The sequence below is a fragment of the Rana temporaria genome, chromosome 2, assembly GCF_905171775.1.
Source record: "Rana temporaria chromosome 2, aRanTem1.1, whole genome shotgun sequence".
Taxonomy (NCBI): Eukaryota; Metazoa; Chordata; class Amphibia; order Anura; family Ranidae; genus Rana; species Rana temporaria.
In genome coordinates, this window is record NC_053490.1 from 358,492,895 (window position 1) to 358,502,648 (window position 9,754).

General features: G+C 41.5%; 2 long non-coding RNA genes across 3 annotated transcripts; one reads left to right on the forward strand and one right to left on the reverse strand.

The window, feature by feature from the left end:
- On the reverse strand, nt 1–971 carry LOC120928643. The gene is made up of 3 exons (XR_005747274.1): nt 852–971; nt 280–394; nt 1–51 (listed from the first exon to the last, which is right to left on the reverse strand). It is a non-coding gene; the product is annotated as an uncharacterized LOC120928643 (long non-coding RNA).
- Nucleotides 972–8,121: 7,150 nt separating this feature from the next.
- On the forward strand, nt 8,122–9,026 carry LOC120928644. 2 transcript variants are annotated; one of them, XR_005747275.1, is made up of 4 exons: nt 8,122–8,182; nt 8,344–8,502; nt 8,638–8,752; nt 8,981–9,026. It is a non-coding gene; the product is annotated as an uncharacterized LOC120928644 (long non-coding RNA). The 2 variants fall into 2 exon arrangements; XR_005747276.1 differs by lacking the exon at nt 8,344–8,502 and having other exon boundaries at nt 8,124–8,182.
- Nucleotides 9,027–9,754: the final 728 nt, after the last annotated feature.

Below are 9,754 nucleotides of genomic sequence, written 5' to 3' on the forward strand. Positions count from 1 at the left end.
TCTACATGTTTCGCTCGTGAGAGCTTCTTAAGGAGTGATGTTAGAACTGAACTGTAATGGATCAAAAAAGGAATCAATATACAGCAATGGTCATTGCAAAAGCAATAATGAATACAATTCTGTAGAGTTTGTATAAATTAACAAAATTTTTTTTGTGATATGAAATTTTAAAGGTAGAAATATCCAAGGAAAATAATAAAGTGGACAATCAATATTGACAATATAGCAGTTCCTAATTATCAAATATTTCAGCAGAAGGGAAGCGCAACAAGAACTTACCTCAACTTGTCAAATTAAAAGTAAAAACACATCAAAATGAGTCAATCAAGTGGATGGAAACCTTCTTCGGATCATCCTAAGAAGATCATTTAAAGATTGATGCACCAAACAGTCCCTGAAAACCATAATCAATATAAAGCTATAGAAGGATCTTTATACTTGAATCATTGTGGGGATGAACTCTCAAGAAAATTTCATAAAAGAAAAATTCAAAAAGATAGGTTCATCTTTATAGAAAGTAATAATATTTACCTTTTAGGATTTTAAACAACAAGCTGAATCAATTGGACTGACATAAATCAGTGGGCCTGAGTAACCAAAAGCAACCACTAGATGGCCTCCATTGCGATGAAGTATATGGCCTCAAAATACAAGGAACCTGAGTTTCTATTGAGATGTAAGAAATTCAATCTAATGAGAAAGAAAAACAAAGAAACCAAAAATCAATCAGTCTCACTGTTTCTCCCCAATTTATAGGGTTAAATTAATTAATAATAAACTCTGCTCAATGAACCAAGGGTGTTTAAGAAAAAACACCTATTGAACAGAGTAAAAACAATTAAAGGACATACCGCTTAGTGTTGCAATGGTCCGTGTTTCCCAGAGCCTGCAGCATGTGTGCTGCTTGTTGATTGTTTAAATGCAGACTGACATTTGTGGCTAGCACAGCCACGCTTTATATTTCACAGCAGAGCGGGTGCCAGCCAATGGCGTCTGCTCTGGTGGGGACACATGACCTCCCTATTGTTCCCATGATGCCTCTCCCAGCTGAGTGTCAGCTGACATGTCAGTGGGTGTGTGAAATATCAGATGTACTTGGAGACCAAGCCGCCATCTTGGATATGAGCGGTTTGCCCTTCTGTAATTGTTTGTTTATTTAACAGCGGACATGCATGCCGCCATCTAGAGTAAGGGAACATTTGCCCTTCTAAGATGGTTTGTATTGGTGGCCGCCACCGCTGTGTGCGGCAGGTAAATAACGAAACCAGCTGACTTAAAGGAGCAGGGGAGACAAAAAACGGGAGAAACAAAAACGGGGGGTAAATTAAATAGGAACACTATAAGCCAAGGGATCCAGCCACCCTGGAAAAGTATAGTGGTCCTACGTGTCCCTATGGTTTTTTCAGGGGACTTGATGATGAAAATCTGGAGGTGCATCAATTCATGAAAATGACAACATTAAAAAGTGGGATAATTCGCCTATAAAGATCTATTTGGGTGTTTTGTATTGCACAAAAACGGTCTATTACAGACCTTGTTGAGGATCAAGGTGCGCCCCCTGCTGTAAGAAATAGAAACTGTTACCTCCTATTTAACAGTGAAATACATGGTTTTGACATTGTGCACAATCATATCGTTCTTGAGGGGTGAAAAAAAAAACCCAAACAATAAAGAACAAAATATATATTTTTTTTTTTCAAACAACATAAACCCTCCATAGTAGAAAAAGGAAGGAGGAGAGAAGATTTCAGGGTTGAAACCCGAAAAAAGAAATAAAAAACAAATGAAAATGAATAATGGATGAATAAATGAAAAAAGCTATATGAAATAAAAAATAAAAATAAATATAAAAATAGGGTAACAAAAATACCTATAGAAAGGGCTTGAAACTAAAAGCCTCATTCAAGCTTGGGGATGCAGGGCGGACAATGAATGGATCCACCTAGCCTCACGCTGTAGTAACAATTTGTCATAATCACCCCCTCTCTCACCGGGGGGTATGTGCTCCAAAGCAAAGAACTTCATTTTTGTGGCATTGAAATTATGATGGATTCCTACATGGAGGCTAATCGGACTTTCCATCTTTTTTTTTTTTTATATTTTTTATTATTTTATTTTTTTTATTATTATTTATCAGGCTCACATGATCCCTGATCCTGTGAAAAGAGGGACGCTTTGTTTTTCCTATGTAAAATGATCCGCACTCACATGTCATAATATAAACAATTCCCACAGATTGACAAGTGGCAAAAAATGAAGGTTTGTGGATGCGTCCATTCGGCAGCAAAATAGATGCTGCAGAATGGACAAATCCACAAAATGAACAGTCGTGGCATGGTTGGGTACCCACCAGGCCAACTCTGGGTTTGGTTTTTGAACAGTGGTGACTATGCACTAATTTGTCACGTAAAGACTGTGATCTCCTGAAGGTGATCTCCAGGAAAGTTTTAATGTGTTTCGCAACCTGATCATCACCCAACAGGAGATGCCAATATTTTTGGAGAATTCCTCGGAATTTTTGATGATGCCCGGAGTATCGGGTAATCATCCTAATCCCGGGATTTTCCTTTTTAATTTTGGAGTCATAAAGGAGCGATTTGCGCTCATGCTTTTTTGCTCGCACGTAAGCTTTTTTTAGACATGTCTTGCTGTATCCCCTGTTAAGGAATCTTAATCTTAAAGCTTTGGCCTCTACTTCAAAGCTAGAAGTGTCACTACAATTTCGGCGTAGCCGTAGGTATTGGCCATATGGTATACTGGATACCAAAGGCCCTGGGTGAGAGCTTTCCGCGTGTAACAGCGAGTTGCCTGAAATTGGTTTGCGGAACAATGAAGTTCCCACATTGCCATTTTCATCCACACTGATTTTTAAATCAAGAAAAATTAGATTTGTACGACTGGTTTCAAAGGTAAAATGTAAATTATATTCATTGATCTTGAGACCATCGATAAATTGAAGAAGTTCAACATAGGGACCGGTCCAGATGAAGAAGACATTGTCGATGAACCTTCTCCAAATTGGTATATGGTTCATATATATCCAGGGCCGGATTAACAATGGGGCTGATGGAGCTGCAGCTCCAGGCCCCTTTCTCAAGATAGGCCCATTTGCCCAAAAAAAAAAAATTGTTTTTTTTTTTTTTTTTAAGAATTTTTTTTTCTAAGATCGAATTTGGGGGGTTGTAGCTCGATGACCAGAGGTGACAGAAACCCCACAACTGGTAAAATATGGGACGGCTATCATTTATGGTTCCGGAGATACGGGCCTGCTTGCACAGCCTGTCAGAAGCTACATTCAGAGCGGCCAATAAAATACAAGCTGACACACTGCAGCAGACTGATAGGATCACAGTGCTTATAATAATTATTTGTATATTACTCATGGTAATTAACCCCTTGCCACCCAGGCCAATTCTGACACTTCTCTACTACATGTAAAAATCATCATTTGTTTTTTGCTAGAAAATTACTCTATGGTGGTCTTTGCACTTTTTATGTTGCAGGGTACAGAGCTGCACGATTCTGGCTAAAATGAGAATTGCAATTTTTTTGCTTAGAAGATAGATCACGATTCTCTCACGATTGTTGCGGCGTAACATCATCTTTCACATTAAAACAAACAAAAAAAAAATGGGCTAACTTCACTGTTTTGTTTTTATGGTTTTTATTATTCATTGAAGTGGGAAAATGCAGTGTGACATAACATATTGCAGCAATAGCCATTGTATTCCCTAGAGTCTCTGCTAAAATATATATAATGTTTGGCAGTTCCAAGTAATTTTCTAGCAAATAATATTGCTTTCTAACTTAAGAAACAAGTGTTGGACTTTAAGTGGTTAAATTTAGTTACAATGTTAGTTAGTTACAATGTTTCATTTTGTTTACAAACTTCGCAGACTGCCCAGATTTGTTCTTTACACACAGAAGTGTATCCCTTTGATCTAAGAAGGAAGTGTCAGTTACAATGTTTCCTGTTAAAAACTTGGCAGACTGCCCAGATATTTTCTTTTGACAGCTGAAAGTCTCTCCACTTGTTATATGAAAGAATCAGCAAACTCTGCATTGAAGATCGTCAGGGGGGTTGAATCGAGATCACGATTTTTTTAACGATTAATTGTGCAGCTCTAGCACCGTATTTGCGCAGCAATTTTTCAAACATGTTTTTTTGGAAAAAAATGTTTCATTCATTAAAAAAACAGTTAGTTAGTTAAGTTAGCACAATTTTTTTTGGTATCCTAAGCGATGCTTTCAATTTTTTTAGGTTACATGTTTAGAGTTACAGAGAAGGTCTAGTACTAGAATTATTGTTCTCGCTCTAACAATCGTGGTGTATGTAACCTGTGTGTATCTGGCTCTGATACTACCAGTGCCTACCCAGCCACTGACTACTATCTCTCCCCAGCCTGTCCCCACACACCCTCTCACCTGCTGACCTGTGGATGGGGGAATCACTCCTGCAGTGTTATTGTGTTCTGCCTGTGCGTACAATGATCAGTGTTGCTAACTTTAGCTGGCAGCACTGATTGTTTTAAGAAAAAAAAAAACAGGCTGGTTGTACTCAAGTTGATTAATAGATTGACTTGTGTAAAACCAGCTAGCCCATACATAGATTGACTATGGCTGGTCTCTGCATAATTGGCGTAATTTCAATCCATGTATGACCCGCTTAACCACTACTCAGTCCCTAAATATCCTTCCACTCCTGTACATAGTGCTCACTGTCATACTCTCCACACTCCTCTCCTGTACATAGTGCCCACTGTCATACTCTCCACACTTCTCTCCTATACATAGTACCCACTGTCATACCCTACACACTCCTCTCCTGTACATAGTGCCCACTGTCATACCCTTCACACTCCTCTCCTATACATAGCGCCCACTGTCATACCCTTCACACTCCTCTCCTGTACATAGTGCCTGCTGTCACACACTTCTCTCCTGTACTTAGTGTCCACTGTCGCACCCTCCACACTCCTTTCCTGTACATACTGCTCACTGTCATACCCTCCACACTCCTCTCCTATACATAGTGCCCACTGTCATACCCTCCACACTCCTCTCCTATACATAGTGTTCACTGTCATACCCTCCACACTCCTCCCCTATACATAGAGCCCACTATCATACCTCTCTACATTCCTCTCCTGTACATACTGCCCACTGTCATACCCTCCACACTCCTCTCCTGTACATACTGCCCCATCATACCCTCCACACTTCTCTCTGGTACGTACTACCCTCTGTCATACCCCCTCACTCTTCCTGTACATACTGCCCATTGTCATACCCTTCACACTCCTCTCCTGTACATAGTGCTTTTTTCCGTACCCTTTGTACTCCTCTCCTGTACATAGTGCCCACTGTTAGACCCTCCACATTCCTCTCCCTCACCTGCACATACTTCCCACTTATATACCGTCCATACTCCTCCCCTATGTCGCTTACCCACAAAAACAGTTCTTTAAAATTATACTGAATATCCTCAATGTTACCAGCTCTAGAATGGACACACTTTTATTAGTTCAACTAAAGGAAATATCAGTTCTCATATTTGTTCTGCCCCATTATTAGTACTCATTTAATTTTGTGATTACTACTATGATGTATAGAGGAACATCGGGGATCTCAGCTACTCTAAATATAGCACTTATATAAAAAAGTGGCCCTGAAAATATTTTTTAAATGTTGGCAACTGTGCACTTAGGCACTGCCCAAGGGCCACCGTCCACCGGGTCAGTAGAGGGCCCCATGAGAGGCTCCTGGGATCCTGTGATAATAAAGCGGTAGTAAACTTTCCTGACATTACTACTTTTTAGAGGCCCTGGGGTAGGTTATGCCACAAGATACAAGTATGCACAGCATATTAGCACATTAGTGTACACTTCAATTTTCATACTGAGCCCTCCAGTGCTGCGATGAATCAGGCGGGGCCTGGACACTTCCATCTTCACCCGGTCTTCCTTCTGGGTTCTGCGCCTTTGGTCACTTGCCTTGGCTGGGCTGCGTTCATGTCATTCCCACGCATTTATTTATTATTTATTACACCCCATTCACACCTCCGCGACAAAACGCCCGACGCCGGCCGCTCGTGCCGCTGGAGGGGAGAACTCCCATTGCTGTCTATGAGATGGTTCACATCTCATAGACGCCGTACACCTGCGGCATGAAAAAAAGTCCCGGACCCTTTTTTTCAGGCGGCATTGGCGTTCGGCCATACAAAGCAATAGGAAGGATTTGTAAAAAAAAAGTTACACTATTCGCGGCAAAATACGCCGCGTACGCGGCGTTACTTGTCGCGGAGGTGTGAATGCAGCCTAAAAGGCCCCACCAAAATCCTCAGCACCAGGCCCATGATGTTCTTAATCTGGCCCTGTATATATCTGCATGTCCTCCTGGTGAAATAGTGTCTGCTCCCACCCCCCCAGGTACAGGTTGGCGTATGTGGGGGCACACTTGGTCCCCATTGCCACACCCTGTACCTGGAGGTAGTGGGAGCCACCATACAAAAAGATGTTGTTAGATAGTACAAAGTCCAGTAGTCTCAAGATAAATTGACTATATTCGGAGGGAGGATCGGGGTCAGCGGAGAGGAAGCCCTCCACAACCTTGACCCCTCGATCATGAGGGATCGAATTGTAAAGAGCCTCTACATCCAATGAGACCAGCCAAGCCCCCTCCGGGACGTTAAGGTCATCTAGCGCTCGCAAGAGATCAGTAGTATCCTGTAGATAGGATACCAAATTTTGAACATGTGGTCTAAGGTAGTCATCTACCAATTGACTAGCGTGTTCGGTAAGTGAACCATTCCCTGACACGATAGGTCTGCCCAGTGGGTTGATGGGGTTTTTGTGTACCTTAGGCAAGGCATATAAGGTGGGGGTACGAGGGTTGTCCGATTTAAGAGTCTGATAAATAAAAATATCTGATAAATATCTGATAAATAAAAAAAAGATGGAAAGTCCGATTAGCCTCCATGTAGGAATCCATCATAATTTCAATGCCACAAAAATGAAGTTCTTTGCTTTGGAGCACATACCCCCGGTGAGAGAGGGGGTGATTATGACAAATTGTTACTACAGCGTGAGGCTAGGTGGATCCATTCATTGTCCGCCCTGCATCCCCCGGGCTTGAATGAGGCTTTTAGTTTCAAGCCCTTTCTATAGGTATTTTTGTTACCCTATTTTTATATTTATTTTTATTTTTTATTTCATATAGCTTTTTTCATTTATTCATCCATTATTCATTTTCATTTGTTTTTGATTTCTTTTTTCGGGTTTCAACCCTGAAATCTTCTCTCCTCCTTCCCGTTTCTACCATGGAGGGTTTATGTTGTTTGAAAAAAAAAAAAATATTTTGTTCTTTATTGTTTGGGTTTTTTTTTCACCCCTCAAGAACGATATGATTGTGCACAATGTCAAAACCATGTATTTCACTGTTAAATAGGAGGTAACAGTTTCTATTTCTTACAGCAGGGGGCGCACCTTGATCCTCAACAAGGTCTGTAATAGGCCGTTTTTGTGCAATACAACACACCCAAATAGATCTTTATAGGCGAATTATCCCACTTTTTAATGTTGTAATTTTCATGAATTGATGCACCCCCAGATTTTCATCATCAAGTCCCCTGAAAAAACCATAGGGACACGTAGGACCACTATACTTTTCCAGGGTGGCTGGATCCCTTGGCTTATAGTGGTCCTATTTAATTTACCCCCCGTTTTTGTTTCTCTCGTTTTTTGTCTCCTCTGCTTCTTTAAGTCAGCTGGTTTCGTTATTTACCTGCCGCACACAGCGGTGGCGGCCACCAATACAAACCATCTTAGAAGGGCAAATGTTCCCTTACTCTAGATGGCGGCATGCATGTCCGCTGTTAAATAAACAAACAATTACAGAAGGGCAAACCGCCCATATCCAAGATGGCGGCTTGGTCTCCAAGTACATCTGATATTTCACACACCCACTGACATGTCAGCTGACACTCAGCTGGGAGAGACATCATGGGAACAATAGGGAGGTCATGTGTCCCCACCAGAGCGGACGCCATTGGCTGGCACCCGCTCTGCTGTGAAATATAAAGCGTGGCTGTGCTAGCCACAAATGTCAGTCTGCATTTAAACGATCAACAAGCAGCACACATGCTGCAGGCTCTGGGAAACACGGACCATTGCAACACTAAGCGGTATGTCCTTTAATTGTATTTACTCTGTTCAATAGGTGTTTTTTCTTAAACACCCTTGGTTCATTGAGCAGAGTTTATTATTAATTAATTTAACCCTATAAATTGGGGAGAAACAGTGAGACTAATTGATTTTTGGTTTCTTTGTTTTTCTTTCTCATTAGATTGAATTTCTTACATCTCAATAGAAACTCAGGTTCCTTGTATTTTGAGGCCATACACTTCATTGCAATGGAGGCCATCTAGTGGTTGCTTTTGGTTACTCAGGCCCACTGATTTATGTCAGTCCAATTGATTCAGCTTTTTGTTTAAAATCCTAAAAGGTAAATATTATTACTTTCTATAAAGATGAACCTATCTTTTTGAATTTTTCTTTTATGAAATTTTCTTGAGTTCATCCCCACAATGATTCAAGTATAAAGAGCCTTATATAGCTTTATATTGATTATGGTTTTCAGGGACTGTTTGGTGCATCAATCTTGAAATGATCTTCTTAGGATGATCCGAAGAAGGTTTCCATCCACTTGATTGACTCATTTTGATGTGTTTTTACTTTTAATTTGACAAGTTGAGGTAAGTTCTTGTTGCGCTTCCCTTCTGCTGAAATATTTGATAATTAGGAACTGCTATATTGTCAATATTGATTGTCCACTTTATTATTTTCCTTGGATATTTCTACCTTTAAAATTTCATATCACAAAAATTTTTTTGTTAATTTATACAAACTCTACAGAATTGTATTTATTATTGCTTTTGCAATGACCATTGCTGTATATTGATTTCTTTTTTGATCCATTACAGTTCAGTTCTAACATCACTCCTGAAGAAGCTCTCACGAGCGAAACATGTTGTCAGGAACGTTACTTACCGAGGCCGAGATGCTGAGGGCGGCTCACCTTTGCGACCCTGTGCAGACCACTCCCTGGAGTTAGAACAGAGGAGGGACGGCACAAGGAGGCACCTGTGCCGGGAACTGGTAGGCAGACTTGGTGCAGCTGACGAAAACAGGGCAGGTGCAGAGGACTGGAGACAGTCGTTGATCAGGCAGGAACAGGCAGGTAAGTCCAGAAGGGATCAACAGGAAACAAAGGCAAATCCGGGTCACAGGCCGTGGGTCAGGAGTTGGAGAGATCAGAGGAAGTCCGTGAGAGCAAGCCAAGGTCAAGGGGCAGGAGACAACAGCAAATCCGATAAGCAGGCAGGGGTCAAGTGTAGGAGACGGCAGAGAATCGTCAAGGTCCAATCCGGGTCAAGCAGGTCAGGGTATTCAGGTTTCAAGGGTCTCTCACAGGGTAAAGCTGACAACGAACCAGCAATTAGCAAAGGGGAAGGGGCTGGCTTAAATAGGCCGCACTGGCCACTGATTGGTCCACAGAAGTACAGGTTTCAGAACCAGGCTCCAATGGACAGCACACAGAATAGAACTGAGCAGTGGCTCAGAGACAAAAGAGCTGGACCTTCAATGGAGAGATCCTGGGTTCGATTCCACCCAGGACCAACTAGGGAAAGAGACCGTAAAAGGTCTGTGCCCTGACAGTGCCCCCCCCCTAGGGGCGGACTCCGGACGCCCAACCT